Here is a 25,910-nt window from a genome sequence, read left to right as displayed (position 1 = left end):
TTGATTGCCAAAAGGAAGTGAAGATTCAGCATTAATTCATTCAGCAAAAACTTATTGAGTCCTATTATATGTCATTCCTTGCAATAGGCTCCAGGAATATATATAATAGCAAGTAATTATCTTGGCTGCATCAACTTAGGAGTAGAATTGCATTATAAAATAGTAAAGGACATCATTCTATGGCTCCAAACTCACCAAATATATTGCAAATTATCTTCTCTGACTAACTCTGGTTCCAAGCAGTAAGTACTCTCTGATGTGTTTCGCAAATGGCATTTGCACGAAGTTATGTAGTTGCACCATGGCATTCTCTCAATGAAGTACCCAAGGACCTTACCCCTGCCCAGAGAATCCACAAACTCACAGTGACACTCAGTGTCAATGTGCCTACACCAATTCCAGGAGACCCCCCTTGCAGCAGAAACATTATTTATCTTTCTGTGTACCCTCTGTTATCTTTCACTTGAACTCATGTATTTTTCCTATATCAGACTCTATCTTAAGAGGGTGAAATCATTTTCCACCTGCGTAATGGTGAACATAGTTTATAATATTCACGATAGGTATCATTTATTGAGAACATGCTATATAACAGGCATAATCTTTGCAAGAACTCAATGAGTTTGGCATTGTTGTTTCCATACAGGGCTTTAAATCAGTTTCTCAACAGTAAACATCCTTACTTTAGAGTCTGCATTCTTTTTTAAAAAATATTTATTTATTTTTGAGAGACAGAGCACAAGTGGGGGAGGGACAGAAAGAGAGAGGGAGACACAGAATCTGAAGCAGGCTCCAGGCTTTGAACTGTCAGCACAGAGCCCGATGTGGGGCTCAAGCCCACAAACCATGAATGAACTGAGCTGAAATTGGACACTTAACTGACTGAGCCACCCAGGTACCCCTCAGAGTCCACATTTTTAAAAAAAATATATAGTTTATTGTCAAGTTGGTTTCCATGTAACACCCAGTGCTCATCCCACAAGTGCCTTTCTCATGCCCATCACTCATTTTCCCCTCTCCCGCATCCCCCATCAACCCTTAGTTTGTTCTCCGTATTTAAGAATCTCTTATGGTTTGCCTCCCTCCCTCTCCTTAACTATTTTCCCCCTTCCCCTTCCCAATGAGTCTTCTGTTTAGTTTGTTCTGATCCACATATGAGTGAACACATATGGTATCTTTCTCCGCCTGACTTATTTCACTTACCATAATATCTTTGAGTTCCATCCACATTGCTACAAATGGCCAGATTTCATTCTTTCTCATTGCCATGTAGTATTCCATTGTATAGATGAACCACATCTTCTTGGTTCCATTTGTCAGTTGATGGACATTTAAGCTCTTTCCATGATTTGGCTATTCTTGAAAGTGCTGCTATGAACATTGGGGTACATGTGCCCCCTGTGCATCAGCACTCCTGTATCTGTTGGATAAATTGGTAGCAGTGCTATTGCTGGGTCATGGGGGAGTTCTATTGTTAATTTTCTGAGGAAACTCCACACTATTTTCTACAGTGACTGCACCAGTTTGCATTCCCAACAGTGTATAAGGGTGCCTGTTTCTCCACATCCTCGCCAGCATCTGTAGTCTCGTGATTCGTTCATTTTAGCCATCAGAGTCCACATTTTAAAACATGCTCCATACCTAGAAATTTGCTGTCAACAAATGTCCTAGTCATTGTTCCTTATAATCAAGTGCCTTGGCACTTTTGCTAGGAGGATCCGGATGATCTTACCACTCCTGTACTCCAGAAATACCCAGAAATGGCCTAATCAGTTGAATCTGCACCATAAAGCCAGATTCAGGGAGTCCTCTTAAACACAATGGGAACAACACATGGACAGATAGCCCATTGTCTTCAAGAGTATTAATTATTACAATAAATTACAAAATATTATTGACAGCAAAGGCATTGAGGCCTGGTGCTGTGGAGAAAGTGTTACCAGTTCACATGAGGTATTGCAGGTGTAGACAGGTTAGGAGAGAGGGTAGTACCTAGAGATAAGGCTGAAAAATGAAGTTGAGACAAGATTGACCAGTGTTTTGAATGCCATGCTTGCATTTGGGCTTGATTGTGTTGCAGTGAAAATGTGATTAAAGTTTTTATATGATGAGACGTGTGGTTTTGAAGAAACTAAGAAAGGCTTCTTCAGTGGCAGTGTGGAGGATGGAGAGTCTTTAAATTTTTTTAAATGTTTATTGATTTTTGACAGAGAGAGAGAGAGAGATCACATACATGCATGAGCAGGGGAGGAACAGAGAGAGAGAGTGATACAGAATCCAAAGCAGGCTCTACACTCTGAGCAGTCAGCACAGAGCCTGATGTGAGGCCTGAACTCATGGACCATGAGATCATGACCTGAGCCGAAGTCAAACACTTAATCCACTGAACTACCCCAGCGCCCCTACAACCATGAGAATTCAAATTGGCCTCCATTTGTCCATGATATCAGGCCAACATTCTGGAAATAAACTCACAAAGCCAAATTACTGCAATTTATTTTGCCATATAGTAAATCTGCCAAAAATCAATCTTACTGATGAATACCTTGCTAAATAACTGATCTATGAAATTCAGTAATTATGATTTTAACAAAAACCATGGTTTGAGAACTTTAATAGGAACATTTTAAGAGCTTCATGCAATTCTTATCCCTTTTACTAAAATACAAGTTTATAAACAATTCATTATATACACAGTATTAATATTAGAATTCTAAATATATGTATATAATTCTTTTAAAATGTCAATTAGAGATTCTCTAATCAAATTTGATTTCTTCATATAAATGTCTTTTAGGTTACTGTAACTTAAGCTTTTATTCATTTTTGACTTGTAATCTTAAACAGTTCTACAGTTCATTTGGCAATTCCAGGTAGCTTTGTAAATTTTAATTGTTATATCTAGAAATTAGTTGTTACAATTTATTATGTGATGTGGTTGCTCCTGTCACTTCATAGTTTATTTTTATCCATAGGGTCCATTATATTTGTCCCTTCAGGGCATCTATGCCTTGCTTCCACTCTTGGACACTTTTGCTTTTTGATAGTGAATTATTCTCCTAACGAGTAACGAGTTGATGTTTCGATCGCTTCCTATTAGAAACCAAACTTTCAGCATTTCATAAATGATGTAATTCCATCAGCTACTTCAAATTCCTTTTAGAGACTTTGGGGTATTTTCTTTCTTTCTTTCTTTCTTCCTTTTTTTTTTTTTTTAGTAACTTCCCAAATGTGAAGCAAATCAGGTATAATATGTTATTTTTAGCAAATATTTCAAACTATAATTAGGTAAAATTTAAATTTGTTATTAAAAAGTAAATATTTGCACATATATATTTTATTTCTTTATAATGTATGGATTTATAATTAAATATATATATTTTTAATCAGGAGTAATTAAAGTATACATTTTTGTTAAAGCTTAACAGACTCATCAAACATGTTGGGAACCATTTTGGCCATTAGCATATTTGGTAAATTTAATCAATTGAATCAATTGGCAAACTGATGGCTTAGAAAATGTCCTCCAGCAATTACTTTTGTCTGAATTAATTATTAATCACATTGGTTAATCCTCTAAACTTCATTTCTGCAAATGGTTATATGATAGCATCTCATATCATAACATAACCAGTTCCCTAAGGAAAGAAAACTTGTCCAAGATTTGACACCTAATTTAACCTGGAGGAATCAGAATCTTTCTCAGAATTTCAGTTACCGAGACCTGAAAAAGGAGACAGTCTCCAATGGGCTTCCTATGATGTCTTGGCTACGGATGGAAGCCAGGAGAACTAAAGAAGATGTGGACTCAAGTGGCAGAGAAAGCCAATTTGAGAAAAACAAAGAGAACACTCAGATAAGGGTAAAAGAGCAGATATAAGATTTTTATATCCAAAAATAATTGACTGTTGGTCCCAATCTTTGTTTTTGAGGCTTATCAACATTTGCGTCATGATGATGGTGACGATGCTACAATAATTCTTTACAATGCCTTTCAGCTGCTTTCTACACTCTTGGATAATCTAAATGTTTCGTGGTTTTTTTTTTAGCAACTGCTGAATAAGAAGCAATGAGCTAGGTGTTGGGAATACAAAAATGAAAATAAAGTCTCTCCATGATAGACAAGTAAACAATCATACATTAAGTGTTATGACAAAAATTATGCAGAATTCCAATCCAGAGAAGATTAGAAATTGATCCCTCTTCCTCTTTTGCAGCAATATTTCTATTAACAAATGAATCTTTGATGTATTTATATCAACTCCAATAATTAGATTATAACAACAAATGGTTCGTTTTTATTAGATGCATTAACAACTGTTGGTAAATAACATTCTTGAATTTCACAATGTGGGTATAACTCAGAAGTTTTGCATATTGTGGTAATCAAGTTACATCTGCTGTTTAAGAAGTGAATATCCTTCCTAATAAAACTAGAAAATTAGTAATAATCCATGACATTATAGAGCAGAATTGGCTTTTTAGCCACAGAATTTTCTTCATGAAATTGACTGATGTTCAATATGTATGAGTTCCGTTATATGAAATATATATTAACTTTGTCCAATGTAGGAAAACTCAAAGGACAGTTTGAGTGAGGGTTCATAGTGGTATACATCAAAAGGCTGGTCCTGGGGCATCTGGGTGGCTCAGTCAGTTAAAGAGCCGACTCTTATTTCAGCTCAGATCATGATATCATGGTTCATGAAACCCAGCCCCACCTTGGCTCTCCACTGAAAGCATGGAGCGTGCTTGGGATTCTCTGTCTCTCTGTCTCTGTCTCTACTCTGTCTCTCTGTCTCTCTGTCTCTCTCCCTCTCTCTCTTCTCTTACTCCATTTGTGCACTTTTTCTATCTCTTAAAAAAAAAAAGCTGCTCCTTACAAAGTCCTTGGAAAAGATGAATCAGGTGTGGGCCATATATGAGCTATTTCCTTCTAAAGCCATTCATAAAAACATAGTTTCCACACTTTCTTCTTATTTTAAGAAATGAGACTAAGGGGCAGCTGGGTGCCTCAGTTATTTAAGTGTCCAACTTTGGCTCAGGTCATGATCTCATGTTTCATGAGTTCGAGCCCTGCATCAGGCTATCTCTGTCAGCACAGAGCCTGCTTCAGATCTCTTGTCTCCCTCTGCCCCTCCCTGCTCTCTCTCAAATGAATAAAAGTTTTAAAAAAAGAAATGAAATGAAAGCAAGAAAGGAGAAGGAAGGATGGAAGGGAGAAAGAGAAAGAGAGAGAGAGAAAAGAAAGAAAGAAAGAAAGAAAGAAAGAAAGAAAGAAAGAAAGAAAGAAAGAAANAAAGAAAGAAGGAAGGAAGGAAAGAAGAAAAGAAGGAAGAAAGAAAGAAAGAAAGAAAGAAAGAAAGAAAGAAAGAAAGAAAGAAAGAAAGAAAGAAAGAAAGAAAGAAAGAAAGAAAGAAAGACAGGCAAGAGAATTGACATGACTCCCACATTTGAATGGACTTATATGATTCTGGGCTCTTAATTTTGATTTTTGATTGCCTTACTAACAATTTCATGACCACAGATACTATTATAATCCTCAACAAAATAATAAATACAAGTTTCATAAATGTTGAGACATTTCCTACAAACTGGCAAAGTTTTTTTGAAAAGTGAGCGTGCCAAGGGTGGTCCAAGATACAAGGAAACAGATACTGATACCCTCACCTGAGAAAGTAAATGATATAATATTGATAAAGGGCAAGTAAGCAATATATAGCAAGAACCATAAAATTTTTTAATAAGTTTTAATCCAGAAATTCTCCACTAGGAATGTATCGTTGGAATGTAATCATTAACATGGATAGACAGATAGTTATGCACAGGCATGTTCATTATATAATTTTATATAATAGTTCATTGTTGTGACGCCTGGGTGGCTCAGTCGGTTAAGCGACCAAATTCAGCTCAGGTCATGATCTCATGGTTCGTGGGTTTGAACCCTGTGTCAGGCTCTGTGCTGACAGCTAGCTCAGAGCCTGGAGCCTGTCTTCAGATTCTGTGTCTACCTCTCTCTCTGACCCTCCCCTGCTCATGCTGTCTCCATCTCTCTCTCAAAAATAAAGCATTAAAAAATAATTTATAACAGTTAATTGTTGGTAACAGCCTAAATGGCAAATGATAGAGAAGTAATAAGGAAAAACAAAGGTGGAGCATGTTAGGATCAATAAACACAATGTGTTTTTTAGATTAATTAAGTAACATCCAAATCTGCATATAATTGAATATTTGGATATAAATGCAGCATGCCTACATACACATACATGAACATATGATTCTGATTTTGTCCACTTTGTCTCTGTAAATACAGGAAATATCATGGCTATGTGTGTGACAGAGATTGCCAATGGGCACCAATATCTGCAACTCCCTTTTTTTCCTGGACATACAGTTAGATGACATGCCCTGGTCCCCTTTCTCCTTTTGCACTTAGATGTGGCTTCATAGCTCCTAACCTCCCTCTTGTGTTATCTTTGAAAAGCGTTTGAAAGATACCTACTGATTGTCCTACACCCATAATATCTAGATGATTTTGCCGCTATTGTCTCTGTCATACCACTTTGGATTCTATCTCCTGTAGTGTCTCCTCGGTCTGTGGCTTTATCCCACAAATGAGCTTCAGTTGGTGAGCTCAGAGAGTTCATTGCGTCCATACCTTTGATTTCCTTTGAGTCTCCTGCACTCAACTGCACATAGGAGCCTTAAAAGCTCTTTCTGGTTTGGACTGCCATTCTCAGGCTGGACTACTGTAATTTGTAGGGAGCACATATAGACTATTCTGGCTTACTCTGGATAACCAGTCATCAGAGGTCCCAAGGCATCCCTGCATAGTCTCTGATGTGATAGGGATCTTGCTGCCTTCAGTGGTTTGCTTCCTGTCCCTCATACTGTGAGGCTTGTGGGAATACTTAGTATTTTTGTAGATGTTGTTTGGGGCATAGGGTTTTGCTCTGCTAGTTGTGTTTTCAGTTTTATGGGAGGAAGTGGAGAAATTAAAAAGAGAGTAAAACAACAACCAAGAAAAACAAACGTATTGTCACAGCTATCATCAGCACAGAATCCTGAACAAATCCCATTGGCGTGGGTACAATATAAAGCACAGTAGATAGAGTGGTAAAGGTAGAGGTATTATGGAGGCAAAAACAAGAACAGTAGATGGGGTTATTAAAAATAGTCCATAGTGCTGGGTAGGATATGGAAAGAAAATTGATGTACTAAGACCCCCGAGTTCCAATTCTAGATTAACCACTAACTTTTATATGATTTTTGGTGATTAATCTTTTATCTTAATTTCTAATTGTTTTCACATGTTAAATAGTTGAATATCATTCCCTTTTGGCTTAGACTTCTTACGGTTTTTATGAGAGGGACATCTACTTTATATGTTTACTTACATTACATTTATATGGCTAGCCCTATTCAAAAACTAATAATGGCTTTTCTTTCCAGAATAAAATCTGATTTATTTATTATGCCATTGAGTGTCTATTACCAACACCCTGGAATTCTCTTTTTCCCTGCTCTCCCCTAAACCTTCTCTTCTAACTATGCTGAAGTTAAAATTCCCAAATGTATATCAACAATTTGTTCACTCCTCTGCTCTTGCTCATATGTGGCTTTCTTATCTAGTTCAGACAGAAAATCTTTGGCTATAGTCTGCCAACTGAAACTTTACCTTTTCAACTCACCAACTACTTCCCCGAGGAAGACACCGTGCATTAACCCCAGCGAAAAAAATTTTCTTCCTTCTCAGATAGAACGTCTATTGATCACACTCTGCCTTAAACTACTGCCATCTGAATGTGTCTTTGGTGCTTCATTAAAGTTCAGGCAGAGCAGTGCACAGGAGTGTAAACAAATCAACCTTAGTTTGGAGGGCAAACCAGGTGATTTTGCCAATTTATAGGACCTTAACCAAGTTAGAAGTACTCTGAATTTAACATGAGAAAGATAACATCAAAATATTTTCTAAAGATTTGAGATAATCTTTATTCATTTATCTCAAGTCTCATGCTCAACTGCAACTGTTTACTTGACACCTTCAATTAACATGCCCAAATAATACTTGTGATTTATATGTACATCCCCAAACCATGTATGAGTCAGCCTCATTTTGCCCATTGCTAAAATTACACAGATAAGTCACCCAGTTACTCAATCCAAATGATTAGGATGATCAGACCTTTCTTTTTTTTTTTTTAATAGTTTACTTTCCACTTGGTTTCCATATAACACCTAGTGTTCATCCCCACAAGTGCCCTCTTCCATGCCCATCACCCCCCTTCCCCTCCCCAGACCTTTCTTATTCTGTCTCTACCCCTCCCACTTCCAAATCATCAGCAAACACAGTTTCTCTAGCTCCTTAATAGATCTTCATCTCTACCACAGAGACACTAGCGTCTTACATTAGGCAAAGACAGCCCCCTACTATTTGCTCTCAACAGTCTACTTCCTACTCAGTAGAACAACCAAAGTTACTTTTAAATATATAAATTACATCATGTAACCCTCTTCCCTAAAACCGTCTAATAATGTTTCTCTACTCTTTGAATGCAGTCCAATCTCTTACCACACCCTACAATGCCCTGAAGAATCCATGCCCTGACCTCTCTGAGCTCACCTCCTTCAGTTTTTCCATCTGTATTCTGCTTTTGCTACCATGGCTGCATTGTCTGTCATCTCTCAAACACTTCAGGATCATTCCTATTTCAGAGGCTTTAAATTTGTCTCTCTTGCCTAGAACACTCATTTCTCAGGATTCCTTGTTGCAGATCTTTTTATTAGGCAGATTTCTGCTAATTTAGTTAACTGCAGCACACATTTATCATACTGTGTGCATACATTACATGCTATATATGCTACATTAAGCCAGACATATACATCGAAAGGTCATCAATAATTGACAAGATCCTGTTGTCAAAGAGGTTCCAAGTGGGAGAAATACCAATCGAATATCACAAAACAATGGCAAACCTGAAACTGTAAGCTGACATAGTTTCTTTTAAGGAAAGGAGAATTATTTTCAAGTCTCATACCAAAAATCATTATCCCTGCAGTAATACTGATGACTGGAACAGGTGCAGTCCCAAATTAATATCTGTCACAGGTGAGCAAGAAGGATATAACAAATGTTTCATTTTATGAGACATCATCATGATTTAAGCTGTTTCTGTCGCTCATTGTGGGCCTAATGTTATAAGCATATATCATACGTATTACCAAATTTAAACTTTTGCTTATGCTATTTTCAATGCTTGGTATTCTATGCTTATCCCAATATATTCCAAATTCCTTGGGATACCTCTCAAATTTTTTCTAAGGTATAACTGCCCATTGTTATATTCCTCTGTAAGCCTTTATCACTTATTATCCAACTTATCATATAACACACTTATATTTATTATTCCTTTTACTGGGCAACATATTACCAGATGTAAGGAACACACTTAAACATTTTTTATTCAGTGAAATACTTAATTTTTTTAATGTTTATTAATTTTTTTGAGAGAGACAGAGTGCGAGTGGGGGAGGAGGAGAGAGAGGGAGACACAGAATCCAAAGCAGGCTCAAGGCTCTGAGCTCTCAGCACAGAGCCCAACACAGGGCTCAAACTCACAAACTGAGATCATGACCTGAGCTGAAGTAGGATGCTTAACCAACTGAGCCACCCAGGTGCCTCTGAATATGTTTACTTTAAACAGTAGTAAAATCTTCTTGTATGCAATATCCCCAAATAGGTTCTCATGCTTGCAAAATGAGTTCCCAAGAAGTAGTTAATTAGTTCCTTCTAAAGAATAGAAATCTATTCAACAAAGATGATATGGAAGAGAATAAATGCTGGGGGTTGAGGAGGGTAAATTCACTGAAGAACAAACTGAGAAAGCCAAAGAAGCAAAACAGAAAATGAGACCAATCTCAAAAGTTAAGGATAGGATCAGGAAATAAAAGCTTCTGTGGGCTTACAGGAAAAGCCTGCAAACACTAACAACTCTACATATTAGTAGATAGTGATGTGTAATTATCTTGGAAGTTAGACGAGTTTTAGCAGCAAGGGCTTTCAAATCAGATCAGATTAGTACAAATTTTGGCCGCACAATCTACTATATGTGTGGAGTAGTGCCAAGCTAGTTAAGTTTATTGAGCCACAGTTTTTTTACCTTTAAAAAATAAGAATGGTGATACTACTTTGAACTGCTTGCCAGAGAATTAAACCTGATAATGTGTGTTCTTAGCACATACTCATTATATCCATTCAAAATAGTTAACTTTTTAAAAAAGTATTTATGGGTCAAATAGGTGATGGGTATCAAAAAGGACACTTATCGTGATGAGTGCCAGGTGTTATACGTAAGTGATGAATCACTGGATTCTACGCTTGAAACTAATATTACACTCTATGTTAACTAACTGGAATTTAAATAAAAATTTGAAAAGAAACAAAAAAGGAAAAGAGCATTTATTACCTGATAGGCTCTACTCTGAGCATTTCATGAATAGTAATATCAATCTCTTTGAGAGAGGGATTATTAATATCTTTTTGTAGGTGAGGAAACTGCGGCACAGAGACTTTAAGGGACTAGTCCAAGATAAACAGTTTTGCCAGCATTCAAGCCAGGACAGTGTGGCTCTCATGTTTGTGCTGTTAACCCTGGGCTATATGGCTTCTCAAGTCATGCTGGTTCCCATCATATTTCTCCTCAAATAGTTTGCTGGCACAAACAATTGAATGGACCATGTCTAATTAATTCTGTATCTTCAATTTAAAAGTCTAACTTTATCTACTTTAAATTTTCTCCACGGTGCTCCCTTTGGGTTAAATAAATATCATTGAAAGATCCCCTAATCAAGTGTTAGTTTTCCCAGAAACCATGAATCAGTGTCAGTATTACACTGTGCCATCAGGGTTGTGGGAGGAATGTGTGGTTCTCAGTGCTCTTTCTACCCCACCTATTGATCAAGAGACACTCATGAACTAGAATTTATAGCACTAGAATTAGATTTACAACTAGTAAATGAGCAAACTGTGTAGATGATTCACCACTTTTAAAAAGGCTTCTGACCTATTTCACTCTTTGTTCATACATAAAAAAAAAAACTTTAAAAATCTAGAAATATTAATTTGATGAAGATTGTTTTTTTTCTTTTTTCTTATGTTCTTTTTTTCCTTTAAGAAGATAATTCCAAGTGAACAGAGTTCTAACTTCTGTAGATATGGACAGTAGAGCACTAGTTTCAACTTTACATTGTTATAAAAAAAATGAGAATAGCCTGTTTATTATTTGTGTGTTTTATAAGCACAGCCGGAGAATTCTCCTTACCAATTAGTAGCTGCAGTGGCTCTATGCATACAGATTGTAGGAGAACAAATAAGCATGGGGGAAGGTTCTGGTGCTGAGAGACTGGAAGCATACCTATTATAGGCTACTATGCTGCTTCCATTTCCTGTCATTGTAGTTCAAATCAGCAAATATATTTTGAGCATCAATATCAGGGAGGGGAAAAACAGATCTGAAGAAAGAACACAGATAAATAGGAGCTAGAAAATGTCAGAAGAAGCCTGGCAATATAGTGTTTTCTACAAATATAATTGGGCCATTTCTTGTCTCAGGCACTATTCTAGTACTGGTAAAGTCCCTAATCCCAGACTTTACACTCTAGTAGAAGAGGAAAAGAGCATACCATTAACAAATAAATAAGTGGGATAAACACAGTAATACATGCTCTGAAGATAACAAAACAGGGTGAGGAAACAGAAATGATAATTATGCACCTATAGCATTATGGACAGATTTTCAAAACTCTTACATTATCTGTAAGTTAAAAAGTAGGTTGCTCTTCTCCTTTTGCTTCCCCTGCCCTCATTTCACTCATCTCCAACCACAGGGTTCCTTGCTGTCCTTCAAACACTCCAGGCACTCTCCCAGATTAGAGTCTTCCACTAACTGTCCCCGTTGCCTCACATTCTCTTTCTTCAGATTTGATATTTTCTCGTCTCCTCTCCATCTTTTCTCAAACATCGGCTTCTCTGTGAGCTAATCCTGACCACTCAGTTACTCCATCCTCCTTACCCTGATCTACATTTTCTTTTTATTTTTATATGACTTATCACTTTCCAAAATCCCGTCTAGTTTACTTATTTACTGTGTTTATTGTTGATTTTTATTATCTTCTTATCCCTGTTAGAATATAAGCTAGACAAGGGGAGGGATCTTTGTCTATTTTCTTCACTGATATCTCCCCAGTACATAGAATTGTGTCTGGCCCTAGCAGGCTTTCAATTAGCTTCAGGAGGTAAAAAACAGCCACTTATTAACCTTAATGAAGAAACGAGTTCCAAGATAAGATGAGTGGAACAGGAGACATATAACCAAGAGCTAAGAAAACCTGAGTACTGACACCAAGAATGGAGATGACTATGATCAAGTTATGGTTTTACTTAGAGTTAAATGAGGCACTAATGCAGAATGCAAGTGTAAAATAAGGAGAACATGAAAGTGTGCCTGGAATGAAGAATAATATGACATTTGAAAATGGATATGAATGTAGAATAGCAGATGTATGGAAGACTCACTGGTATACCACCCAAAAGAGAGAATAGTAGGTATCTCTGCTTTTGCCCAAGGATTGTGTCTGTTGAATATGGAACAGGCAGTGTGGAGTGACTGGAGCAAGAAGTAATAATATGGCCATGACACAAATAGAAAATTTACCTATGAGAGCATAGGTCTTTAACCTGCCATATAATGGAGTGTCTTCAGAGTGGCATTAAGTAACCTGAATATCACCTTGCAAAAAATTGTTTTGAGGAGTGTGTTCATATGATAGAATCATACCCACTGGTGGCACTTCGTCGACCAACCACCCTCTACTAATTCAAGTAAAATATATATTGAGGACCTGAGATATACTTAATACTATGCTAGACATTGTGATTATAAAAATGACTATCACACAGACTATACACCAACAGGGATCACATTCACTTGTGAGATTACAGGTGTTTAGAAAAGAATTTCAATGAATATAGAAACAAAGAAGAACTTCTATGAATGTACAGAAAACAAGGAACTTTTTTGTGTTGTTTGGGAGGCTACTTTGTAATGAGTGGTGATAAGTGAGCCGGATATGAACGGTTAAAACACCGCTATAAGTGGAGAACAAAATAAAGTGAAATAAATGTGAAAATAAAGTGTGAGAATGCATGATACATTCTCAGAATAAGTAATTCATCACATTATACAAAAAACGTAGAAGGTGTTATGGGCTGAATTGTGTCAAAGAAAGAAGCTATTGTAATTATATAGGTTAGAGCCAACAAGGGAATAAAATAGGGAGCCGTAGTTAGAATGGAAATGTGGAGGTTTGTAAAGAGATTCAAGAGGATACAATCTATAAGATTTGAATATTGATTAGATATGAAAGGGAAGGCAAGGGAGGCACTTCCTGTGGGGGGCTGGGAGGATGGGGCACCACATTCATGGAAAGAGAATAGCCATAGTCTGAAGGTAGGAGAAATAAATTAATTTTGGTCAGTATTGATATCACCATACATATGGAAAAGTTGCCAGTTCACAAGTGGGCTTGTGGATATTCTTTGGTGAGTTTTTAACTAGGTAAAAACATAAGAAAATTAAAATTTTATGAATAATATTCTTTGTGTTATATGAAGGGTCAAAAACAGAAGATATAGATTAAAGTTGTATGGGGGAGGGAATGAAGTCAGGAGCTGGGGAAGGGTTAGTTCTGAGTTTCTTGAAGTAGTTTAGGCATGAGTTCATGAGCTTCAAATAACTAAAAGGAAGCAATAATGACTCCTCACAAGGAAATAAGAAACACTCTTTTATCTAAAATTGAAAGTATGCTAAAAGCAGTACAGAAAAAGGACTGCTTTATAGTAGATCTCATCTGGCCATGACTTTCCAAGCAGTACATTTTGTTTCTGAAGAAAGTTTATTATATAAATAAATATTAAAATGCTAAGAAGAATTAGCTTTCATATTTCCTTCCAATGCAAAAGGCATGAACTTCTTAAAAATTTATTGATACACATAAAGGTAAGATAGCTATCTAAAATTCCTTAAATTATGAAGAGTAAAATGCAAAATAATAGAGACTTGACCATGCCATTTACTCTTCTAAGGTGATATTTATAACAGACAAAAAAGTGATGTACTAGAATGCTTCATGAGAAGTACTATTAACATACTTACCTGCAGAAAAAAAAAAACAGAAACTAAAGCAAAACCAACAAATATTTGGGGGGATTTATGTTTAAAGATATTATTGTATTATCATAGTTGTCACTGATACTGACATTTCATTATAATTGAAACAGCTTACTAGCTTAAAACAAAAATGTAAACAAAAGAAAAATAAAAATGTATACCAAGTGAGAGAGAATGAAGAACAGTAAATAAAGAAAAACTTGACAGTTTGAGTCAGAAGACCTGGATTCAAACTTACCAATTACCAGCTGAGTGATATTGGGGACTTTTATCACTGAGTTTTGTAACACGTGGGAGATAGGGTAGAGGTTAGCCACTACAGTATTGAATTCACAGAGGTAGGCTGTAAAGGATAAAATCCCAAACAAGTATGGTGATCCATTCTAATAATGGCCCCAATTTTTCATATCTCCCTGTATCCGTGCCTATCGGCTCCTACACTGACTTGGGGCTTGTTCTCCATGACTTTCTTTAGCCGGTAGGTTTTTAACAAATTTGACATAAACAGAAGTTGGAAGAATGACTTGCATATTGCTGTTTCCATTATTGTACTCTTGCCACTACCATGGGAACATGTATAAGCTAGCACAAAGGAGGGATGTGAGAAAGACACATGCAGAAACATCAAGGCCATCCACAACCATCCCTCACACAGCCAACCATAAACAGACAAGAAAGTGTGGCCAATATCAGCAGGGCCACCTTAAAGACTCTCAGGTGACTGCAGATGTCTGAGTGCTCAGGCAAAACTAGGGAGACCACCTTCCAACCCCTGTAGTCAATAATAAACAATGATTTCTTCCGGCAACTACACTTGTTGGCAATTTGTTACCCAGTATTCTTGTGATAATAGGAAATGTATATAGTAAGGAAGGCTGAATATTCAGGAAGGACAGAAGAAATGATGGCTGTAATGAGGCATAAGTGGGGAAGAAATCCTTGCCACATATAAGGCTCATAGCATATACAATGAACTCCTGAAAGCCTAGATAACTTAACTCCTCACCCCTAGTCTTGTCTTGCATGTCTTGTATACTAATGACCATTGGCATTACAACCAACCATACTAGCAGAGCAGAAACAACCCAAATAGAGGCATCAGGTTGGAATGATGGCTTTCAAATGTTTCATATAAGCTAATGCTGTGTTTTTGGAATCTCTAACACATAATCATTAAGTGTAGCATATATTCTAGTTGCTTTTTTTTAAGCTTCTACTAAGACAATATATGTTATATACACTGAAACAACTAGATGACACATTTCTTCTCATCAGCCAGAACAATAAAGCATTTTTGATGTGTTTTACAAATTTTCACACTAAAATTCTAAACATGGTTTCATTATAACCATGTTTATAAAGGATTAATAATTATATTTTCATATAGAGAATGATAGACCTTAATAGAGATTATCTCTGAAAAAAATTCTAAATGATATTTTTTAAGTGAGAAATACTCTAAATACAAATGAACAGAAGGAAATGGCCCCATAATTATTTTTCACAAATAGTTTTATGCAAATAAATTGGCAAATATGTTTTTAATTCAAAATAAGCACTGGATAGGAATGATACAATAGATAACTGATGTTGTGATATTAAGATAGAGCATATATAAAATATCAGATAAAAAATAAGGTGGAAAGTTGAACAAGAAGAATATGATTAAAGCTAAGATATCCTTGGTCATTCAATATGAAGGGTAAAAGGAGATGGTTCATAAAAAGAAAATGAAGAAACCAAGGAAAAGTGTAATAATTAAAAATATTAGATAATAGGGAAAACTGAATATATCAGTAGTCACTCCAAAAATATACACACTACAGTTACTCATTGAAAGTCAGTCTCAAATGCGATATAAGACATTCAGCTCTAAGCTATTTATAAATATAATGGCAGAATATATAATGACTCAAAAAGTTTGACAATAAAAAAATACACCAGGAAAGCACTAACTAAAGATAGCTGCAATGCAACACTAATACAGTCTGAAAGATACTATCAAGGAATAAATATTCCTATTAAGGACAAAATGATAGCGTGGACTACTCAAACTAAGGACATAACAACTCAGATCCTTGACAGAATCTTTAACAGTTGAAATTAAAAATTAAAAACAAAGCATAAAATTGCAAGTAGAACTTAATGAATCTAGAATCAGAGACAAAGACTTTTTAACATCCTTCTCTCAAAAACTGAGACAAATTTTAATAATAAATAATACTTTGAGTTCGTAAACATGTATATCTGATTTCAACCATTAGAGGATATATTTCTATCAATCAGTCAATCTGAGAGATTCCATTCCATTCAAATATGCATAGAAGTTTTATCAGAACTAACTAACTCACTTAAATAAAATGGATAATGCCTTAGAAAGATAATTGATCAAAACTGACGCAAGAAGAAAAGAAGAATCAGTAGGGTTATAATCATTATGGAAAGTAGATGCATTAATATTACTTACACTTCCCTCTCCACACACATAAACGTCAGGCACAGATTATTTTACAGGAAATTTTTACCAAAAGCTCAAGAATTTGATAACTCTCATCTTACACAATTGTTTTAAAGGATCGAAATAGAAGAAATGACACTTTATACAAATGACTTTATACAGACACCTCATGTAAGATACTTTATACACACTTTTATACACCAAGACACATATAGCCAGTATAGCCTAATATAAGAAGTGGACAGAGGGGCACCTGGGTGGCTCAGTCGGTTGAGCGTCTGGCTTCAGCTCAAGTCATGATCTCACAGTTCGCTTGGGTTCAAGCCCCGAGTCGGGCTCTGTGCTGACAACTAGCTCAGATCCTGGAGCCTGTCTTTGGATTCTGTGTCTCCCTCTCTCTATGACCCTCCCCTGCTCACACTGTTTCTCTCTCTCTCTCTCTCTCAAAAATAAAAATAAAACATTAAAAATTTTTTTAAAAAAGAAGTGGACATGAAGAGTAAAAGAAAATAATATTATAGGACAATTTAACTTACAAATGAGATGCAAATACCCTATGTAAAATTTTATCTAACTATATCACAACAATGTAACAGTTATTCTAGAATCACAAGTGTGTTATTTTTACTATAATTCCTATGACTCTGACTTTAAATTACACATGAAAGAAATATTATAAACAGACATGTTAGTTTTAGACCTGTTTTTTAATATGGTCCTATCAACTATTTCTTGTGTAGTCACAATTTGGAAGAGTTTGGCAGTAGGGATTGGTTTTAATATCCTCAAAAAATCTGTGTAGTAAATAAGAAAAAGAAATGGAGAAATTGGAAAATTCATTGAAAATGAGAAGAATGGTTTTAATGGGTTACTCTATGTCAGTTTACTAGCAGAATGACCTTGCAATACGTGACTCAGGTTTCAGATTTACATTTCCCCTTTAACATAGCCATGCATTCACATCTTGGATGGTTTCAGATTATTATGCAATGTCAATGCCTGTTACAGTTTCATGAATGCACATTAAGACATATTTACTAAAGTGCAGTTCTAGAGGCAGAGATTCAATAATAAGGACATTATACCTTCAATGTTATAAATATGCTAATTTTGCTATAAAAATCAAGCAAGGAAACCTAATTTTATGTTTAAAAATAAATATGCAAAACAAATCTGTTGAAACACATAAATACAACTGGATAACTAGGGGAATATTTTGCATAGTAAGGATACCTCCTGAGGCCCCAGTGCATATTATAAAATTTATACTATAAATTTGAGGTACCATACTGCATTAAGTGACTTCAAGAAGAAGGTCAGGTTATGAGTTTTAAGCAGATGTACATTAATCTCTGCTCTGCATACTCCAGTGTTACATTTGTGAATAATAAGTCACCTGATATTATGTCACCAAGAAAATTCCTTATGCCAAGTTGCTGCTCTTTAACCTTTCTCTAAATGAAAGGGAACTTGGGCAGTATAATAACTCAGTTATTATACATGAAATAGCATGTTGATGAGATGACATATTTGAAATAATATATGAAGCCAGTTATACTCACATTGTATCATACTACACTTCAAGTGATAGAAAATTTATTTTGTTTTTTTTTTAAAAATGTTTTTAATGTTTTATGTATTTCTGAGAGAGAGATAGAAGCAGCGTGAACAGGGGAGGATCAGAGAGAGTGGGAGACAAAGAATCGGAAGCAGGCTCCAGGCTCTGAGCTAGCTATCAGCACGGAGTCCAACACAGGGCTCGAACCCATGAACCATGAGATCATGACCTGAGTTGACGTCGGATGCTTAACCAACTGGGCCACCCAGGCACCCCTAGAGAACTTATTTTGTGACTGTATGTGTTCACTTTACAATTCATTTTCCTGATTCAGGATCTGTATACTAGGGATGTTTTTAGCATATTTGTTAGTCATGGCATTTATTAAGTCATCAAACACTCAGTATGTAGCTACTATTTCTCTCTGAATGTTAGGGCATATTAGGACTTATTAGGACACTTGTTTTCTGCACTCTAGTCAGGAGATCACTTTGTCTCCCTCTCTGCCATTTTTCGTTTGTATCCTCCTATATTAGACATATTTAGTGCTCAACATTAAATATATTATATATGTACACACATATAAACACATATATATGGATGTGTGTATTATATTCTTCAAACTGCTTTGTTCTGTGGTTGGGTATATGTCTAGTTCTTACAGGGAATTGTGAGTACATGTGCTAGATCCCACTCTCAGATCAGGGGTATTTGGTAGGCTTTTCCCCATGCTTTCTTCCCCAATTTGGCAAATGAATTTCCTTAAAGTCAGAAGATGTTGGAGCCATGGGAAAAGCAGTCTGATCCTTGATTTATCAGTTGGAGGTTAGGTGGTTAGAGGACATTTACACAGAACAGCTCAACAACATACCTAGCACTACAAAGTAAGCAATAAATAAATATTTGTGTGTGTGTTAAGACTGTGAGAATCCTGTTTGCATTTTCTAAAGAAAAGTACCCATTTACTAATCTCCCTTCCTCTACTCCTTCCTCTCACCATCAACTCATGTTTATTGATCACCCAGGGGCATGCATTATAAATGCATCAGAGAGAGAAGTGAGTCTCAGGCTCTGTCTTTAGGCAGCTCCAAGTAACATGGTGAAATAATGGTGAAGAAACCAAAAATTATAATTCATTTTGATGAATGCTACTATGGAGCTATCCCTAAGGATGTTCGCACACTAAGGACTCTAAGGGATGCATCCTCAGAAAAATGATGCTTATTTAAAATGTAAAAGGCAGGAAGGATTTATCTAGAAGGAAGGGGCAGAAAGGCCAAACCCAAGAAAGAGCAAGTGTTCCTCAGAGTTCCAGCCATCATATTACAGGATATTCTTTTTCTTCTGGACATTTGCTCAAGACAACAGCCTAGTGGTCATTCCTGACCACTGGTGCCTTCTATTCTCCGAATCCAATGAATCATCCAGTCTTATCATTTCATTTTCTTAATGCCTGTTGTATCTGTCTCTTCTCATTCCACCTTCTGAAAACTTAGTATGGATAATCTTACATCTCTCATCTTTAAGGCTTTGAAATTGGTCTTTAAAATGCTACTTTACTACTCGCTAATAGTCTCCCATACAACAGTCAGAGTTATCTTACTAAAAATTAAATACGTTCATATCTCTTCCATAGTTAACAACTTTTCAATGACTTCCCATTGCCCTCCAGGAAAAAAGAAAATCCAAACTATTTAGTACGGTGTGTAAGTATGCTTTATGCTGCGATCTCAGCTCACTTTGGTGACATCATTTTACTATGTGCCACCACACTATATGCTCTATAGCCAAACCCATTCTCTGTGCATAAGCCTAAAATAGCATTTTTACACCATGTAACTTCTAAAACTTCTCTGTGCACCTGATGACAAACAATATGCAAGCTCACACAGCTTTAAAGTGGATGATGTGCAGAAGGGGTACCTGACCAAGGAGAAATGCATGCTATTGAGAGCTATGCTATGAAAAGACTCCTAAGCCAAATTAGAGTCCAGATACCCACAAACTTCAAACAATCCCCAGTACTTGTGTCCATGTCAGCACCAATTGTTCACAAATTACTGATTGATAGAGATAATGCTGTCACAAATCATTCTTCTTAGAGCTCTTGATTCATATATCTTTATATAAACCCCTTAGAGTCTACAGTTTTGTTGTTGTTTTGAGATCCCAAAAGAAGAGGAAATTTGTGCTTACTTTCTCCCAGCTCCCTCCTGTGTTCTTATTTCCTTAAAAAGAGGAGCAGCTGCTAAAAAATTAGTTGGGGTCTGACACATTGACTGGTCTTTTTGGCAAGAATGCAACGTTGCTGTCAATTCAAGGGTACTCTGCTCTTTTAGACCATCTCTTGGTGTCTCATTTCATCCTTGGATGTACTGAATGAGTGAGTCTGTTGACAGGAGGATGCTCCAAAGTCCTTGGTGACTTGAGCTCCTTCCTACCTTGATGTACTATCTCAGTGTCGTTAGTCAGAGGACTGAGATTTCATGTGGGATGAGGTGAGGAAAGATGGTATAATACAAGTGTTTGGTGGTGTTTTTGTGGTGATATTTATTTATTTATTTATTTTTGAAATGCCATCATGACCTAGTTTTGAGGCCAGTCAGTTCTTCTTGGGCAGCTGATTCTATCCATTCCTCAACTACTTCCCTCACAGGGGTGCTCATGCTCCAAGGCACCCAATCTAACCACGGTAGCACCAAGAACAAGACAACTGGGGCCACCTTTATGGCCTGGAATCTAAAAATGACTCAAATTAGCTAATCCATGAAGGAGTCCATGAAACCTAGCTAACCCCACCCAGAATGCCATACAAAATCTGCCTCTTCCAGCTCTTGCTCACTGTTTCCGTGTCCCAGGCTGGATCCTTCTGTGCCATCCTGCCTGGAGGCCTTTCCTTGTTCAGAATTGTAAGTAGCCAAGAGTTTTGACTTTATCTATCAGAGTGTCACTGTGCCTTGTCTCTACCATTAAAAAAAAATAATAAATCTTATGAAACAGGTGATAAGAGAGAAATAGGAAAGTGTGCTTACTTAAATCTAAGATTAATGCTCTCAACCAGTTTTTACAAAAACTCTACATAAGGTTTTCCTATGGGCTGCTCAGGTTTGCCAAATATATATATATACATTTTTTCCCATATGACTTCCCTTCCTGGCTTGTAGTTCTTATAGTGCTCCCACCAGAGATTAAAAACAAAACCACTATAAAAGACAGGAAAAGAGTTCAGTTTTTCTGTATCCTTGACCATAATGTCATCAAATTATCAACAAAGTTTCACCCCATGCCTGGTATATTAGTGTAGGACTTATAAGCTGGACAAGTGAATGCACAAGCACAAACATGTGGGGACAAAGCAGGATGTGGGGAGACTCGGATTCTTATACAGCTCTAGTAGTTAGCATCAGCCGACAGAGTACTGTTAGAAATTTTGTTTTTTTAATTTTGTACCTCCTTGTTTTATGTTTGTTTGTTTAAGTTTATTTATTATGAGAGAGCACGAAGTGGGAGAAGGGCAGAGAGAAAGAGAGAATCCTAAGCAGACTCCACACCATCAGCATAGAGCCTGATGCAGGGTTTGAACTCACCAACGGTGAGATGATGGCCAAGAGTCAGACGCTTAACCTGAGGAGCCTGAAATTAAGTCCTCCATTAAGAGCAACCTTGGGCTACACGTAGCCCCAGTTCCAGGAAAAGCTTCAGCGGAAGCCACCCTCGGACCACCCTCGGATCAGCCAATCAAAAGAAATGTGTAACATTCCTGTGGTCTGAGTCAGGGACTGAGGATTCTTGCCTAAAACCCCACGTGGGCCCTTTGAACTCACCTCATAATTGGTCATTTTCAAAGGATTCTTAAAGGTCATGATTGGCCAAAAGTAACAGACACCTCACAGATACTGAATGGTCAAAACTGTTACCATTGGAGCTGTACAATTATGATTAGTGCTTATGTGATGATGCTATACATACAACGTGTCCACTGTAACACCCCGTCCCTTACCCCATAAAAACCCTGCTCGCTATTGTTCGGGGCTTCACCTTGCTGCTGCTGCACGGGTAGATGGGTGAGCCCCTGCTCGAGCTTGTAATAATGACCCTTATGTACTTGCATCAGTGTTGGCTCCTTGGAGGTCTCTGGGGACTCGCAATTCGGGCACAACAAACCAACTGAGCCACCCAGGTGTGCCTTCAATCTCTTTGTTTAACTTCAGTTAAAGGATTTGTTTAACTGAAGTTAAAGGATTGTCTGAGGGAATTATTTTAACAGAAAAATAGGTGGTTAAGTGGAGGTAGGCTACCATTGAAGTAGAGAGGGTTAGACAAAGCTCAGTGAACTTAGTTAAGAAAATATCTTGTACATAACTACAAAGAAGTTCATATTGCTTTTTTCTAAGGCTGTAAGATGATTCCAGAAACATTTATTTAGGTTAAGAAAGCATTGAACTTCTGCAACATTTGAGTGTTGACTCATATCATCACTGGAGTGAAAATATCTCCCAATACAGTATAACTATCTAAATTATGGGTAATGAACAAATAATTTAATGGATCTTTATAATGTCCTGGATTCTAGATGACAGTATACTATACATGAATAGATGATTGAGAGGTTCATTTTTCACCTGCATATATCATCAGAAAATGCTCCAGAGAAGAACTGAGGTAATAACTGAGGCAACAAGTGCTTTACTTTTGATTATGGCTTAAAAATGTCTTTCAGGCATGGATCTGGAAAGGAATTCAACAACGACTTGCATATGTTATAAAGATCAGAAGCTGAATGGAAAAATTTTAGAGGGTCCTGAGGAATCAAGTTTTATGCTGATAGGTGAATTTCTCTAGTATTGTATTCAAATAGTCTTCCATATGAAAAAAAAAACTGGAAAGAAGAAATTAAGGGAAAGTCTTTTCAATGTATGCCATTGTTTGTTACTTCTTAAACAAATATTTATTAAGCTTTATTTTTATACTGTATCTCGTTGGAAAGTTATGGCAATCCTATAGAGTAAATAATTTCTATTTGCAAGAGTAAAATTGGGTTCAGGGGTTTAAGTGGCTTTACCAAAGTTACATTGTTAACATGTGACAGAATCAGAAACAAATTCTTTAAATCCTGTGCACTTTCCAAGACATCACGCTACCGTCAAAGACAGAAGGGAGTCTCACATCAATGATACTTGGAGGAGAAGCTTCAAATTACCAGAGGACCAAGGAAGTCTGGAGAATGTATTTCTATACTGGGGTTTTTCACAACTATAAGTAATTGGATTATGTTTATTGGCTGTATTTTATAAAACTTTTACTTTACAAAAATCTCCACGTAAATAAAATCAGTCTCTCTGAAAAAACAAATCAAGGGGAAGAATTTTTGCCTACCCTTGAGCCGGCATTTTAAGAAGAATATATGGTGCTATGGATCTGAAATAGTGAGAATTGCAAATGGGGGTGCCATTCAAAAACAAGACCAGAGAAAGATTATCCAGTCAATTTTTTTCCATATGGAAATTCCCTTCTGTAATCTCCCACCCCCTCCAAAGCTACAGAGGTTGATGGATGCTATTTGAATGATAACAAGCTTTCTCCATCCAGCCTTATTATGAGCTTCTCCAGTTCTCACCTTCTACGCTATCTGCACTTCTCTACTACCACTCATAATTTTCTTATTAAAAATGGGAGCCTTTCTAAAATTATGAGCTCTTCTAGCCTCATGAAATAAGAGTAGTCCAACATATTGGACATGAGGAAGGAAGGAAGGAGTAAAATTTAGGAACTAATATTCAGTGGTTTAGAAATGCAAAAAAACTTAGTTCTACAGCATTCAAATTAAATTGTACTTTTAATGTGACTTTTTATAGCCATAAAAAGTTATTTAATGATATTATTTAAGCAGTTTGAATGGAAATAAGGGTGATATTAATGCATTAAATATGAACTTTTACTTAAAATAAATTCATTCTTCAAAATGATGCTGAGTGATTTTTATAAAGTACTACAATATTCACATAACTAAAATGAGCATGAGCTAGATCTTAAATATGCTTATAGGTTAATAACAAGCCCATAAATGACTAATGAATGGTGAGGAGAGACTACAGAAAAAACTCATCTATGTAATGATAGCACCAGATGATATCTGAGGATGATCAGTTTAATGTTTTTCTCATGATTCCACTACCTATTAATCACTACTTTAATACTACTACAAGTAATGCTAATGAGAATCATTGTATAATTGTGTGAACAAAACAAAGAAACAATAAGCAAACTCCACAGATGTCTCAATGACTTGTATGCAGTGGGCCACAAAGTGTTGTTACAGGTATGGCTCCTGGTGTTTTCTTTTGTTTGGGTGCAGATNCAAAAAACTAATGTAATAATAATAATAATAATAATAATAATAATAATAATTTGGCTTACAGGAATAATGAAAGCTTTCATAGAATGATAGACAGAAACAAAAATTTTGTATGTAGAAAGTATATCATTAGCTAGATATAATTTTAACGTATACACTTGAATCACTGCAGTATTAAACCAAGAGAAGTATGTGTCTGTGAGTTCTAAACATCATCCTAGTGTCATTTAGTATTCATTTTTATTAGAAAGTCATCTTATAAAAGTTAACTAAAATTCAATTTTAGTTTTTGGGTTATTTGTCTATTTTTAATAAGTTGTTCTAGAAAAACATCTTAATAGAATAGAAAAGGATGTAGGCTTTGTGTCAGAGGCCACGCCGGCTCCGACAGGTCCAGGGGTCCCTGAAGGATGGACGGTGTTGGCGAAAGAGAGTGAGAGAGCCCCAAGATCCTTTCTGATCACCAGGCAGGCATCTCTGTCCTGTCGGTTTTGGTGTCTTTATTTATAGGTCAAATGTTAACATGGCATCAGGAAATGGAATTTTTACAATGGATAGCTTTTTATGATAAGGTGTTTTTGGAAAATGTACAGAAACAGGTTTTACAGAAGTCTTCTTGCAGAACTGCCCCAATTATAGTGAGGTTGAGTAACTAAGAAAATAACAAGGTGTTCACATTTTAATAACACTAAGATTAAGTCATAGGTTTGTAGATACTCTTATCCATCCTCATCACAGCTGCCAGGGTAAGGGAAGGTGTTTGTGGAAAGTAGGCCTTAGGGAAGGGGCTGCTATACACCATCAGTTAGCAAAGGTGTATGTACTAACTTATCTTCTGCCCTTATCTGTTCCTTCTCTCTAAGTTAGGCTCTTTGTCTCCGGGCAAGACTTGGTTTTCCAGTTATATGCTTTATTGCACCAGAGAGCCAACCGTACCTTTAAAGAGTTTAGCTTATTTCCAATACATAGAATAGCCTCTTTGAGTGCATTTACCTTTGTGTCTACTTTTATGATTTCTTGAATAGCTAGGGCATGAGAGACATTTTTGGTTAGTTGATTTGCCTGTTGAGCTGTATGAACATCTTGGACTAACGCAACAGTAGAAACAGAATTGTACACGTAAAGGTCAATCTTTTATGACTAGGGGTCATTAGCCTGTTCATAGCTCAAGGGAAAGTATGGAGGGAAACAGGACCTTCTGGAGACACGATGTCTGTTCCCATAATCAAAAGAAGAAGTTCCCACAATAAGTTCCTTCACAAGGTGCAATCATCATACCAGGGCCGGAATAAGGGGACAAGTCTCTCCCGA

General features: G+C 36.5%; 1 long non-coding RNA gene across 1 annotated transcript; it reads left to right on the top strand.

Moving 5' to 3' along the window:
* Window positions 1-22,274: 22,274 nt before the first annotated feature.
* Window positions 22,275-23,520, top strand: LOC144230555 (uncharacterized). Its single transcript, XR_013334791.1, has 3 exons — window positions 22,275-22,424; window positions 22,965-23,072; window positions 23,374-23,520. It is a non-coding gene; the product is annotated as an uncharacterized LOC144230555 (long non-coding RNA).
* Window positions 23,521-25,910: the final 2,390 nt, after the last annotated feature.

Source organism: Crocuta crocuta, unplaced genomic scaffold (genome assembly GCF_008692635.1).
Source record: "Crocuta crocuta isolate KB4526 unplaced genomic scaffold, BGI_CrCroc_1.0 scaffold144, whole genome shotgun sequence".
Taxonomy (NCBI): domain Eukaryota; kingdom Metazoa; phylum Chordata; class Mammalia; order Carnivora; family Hyaenidae; genus Crocuta; species Crocuta crocuta.
The sequence above is the reverse complement of the archived record's forward strand: the minus strand, read 5'-3'. Positions and strand labels throughout refer to the sequence as shown.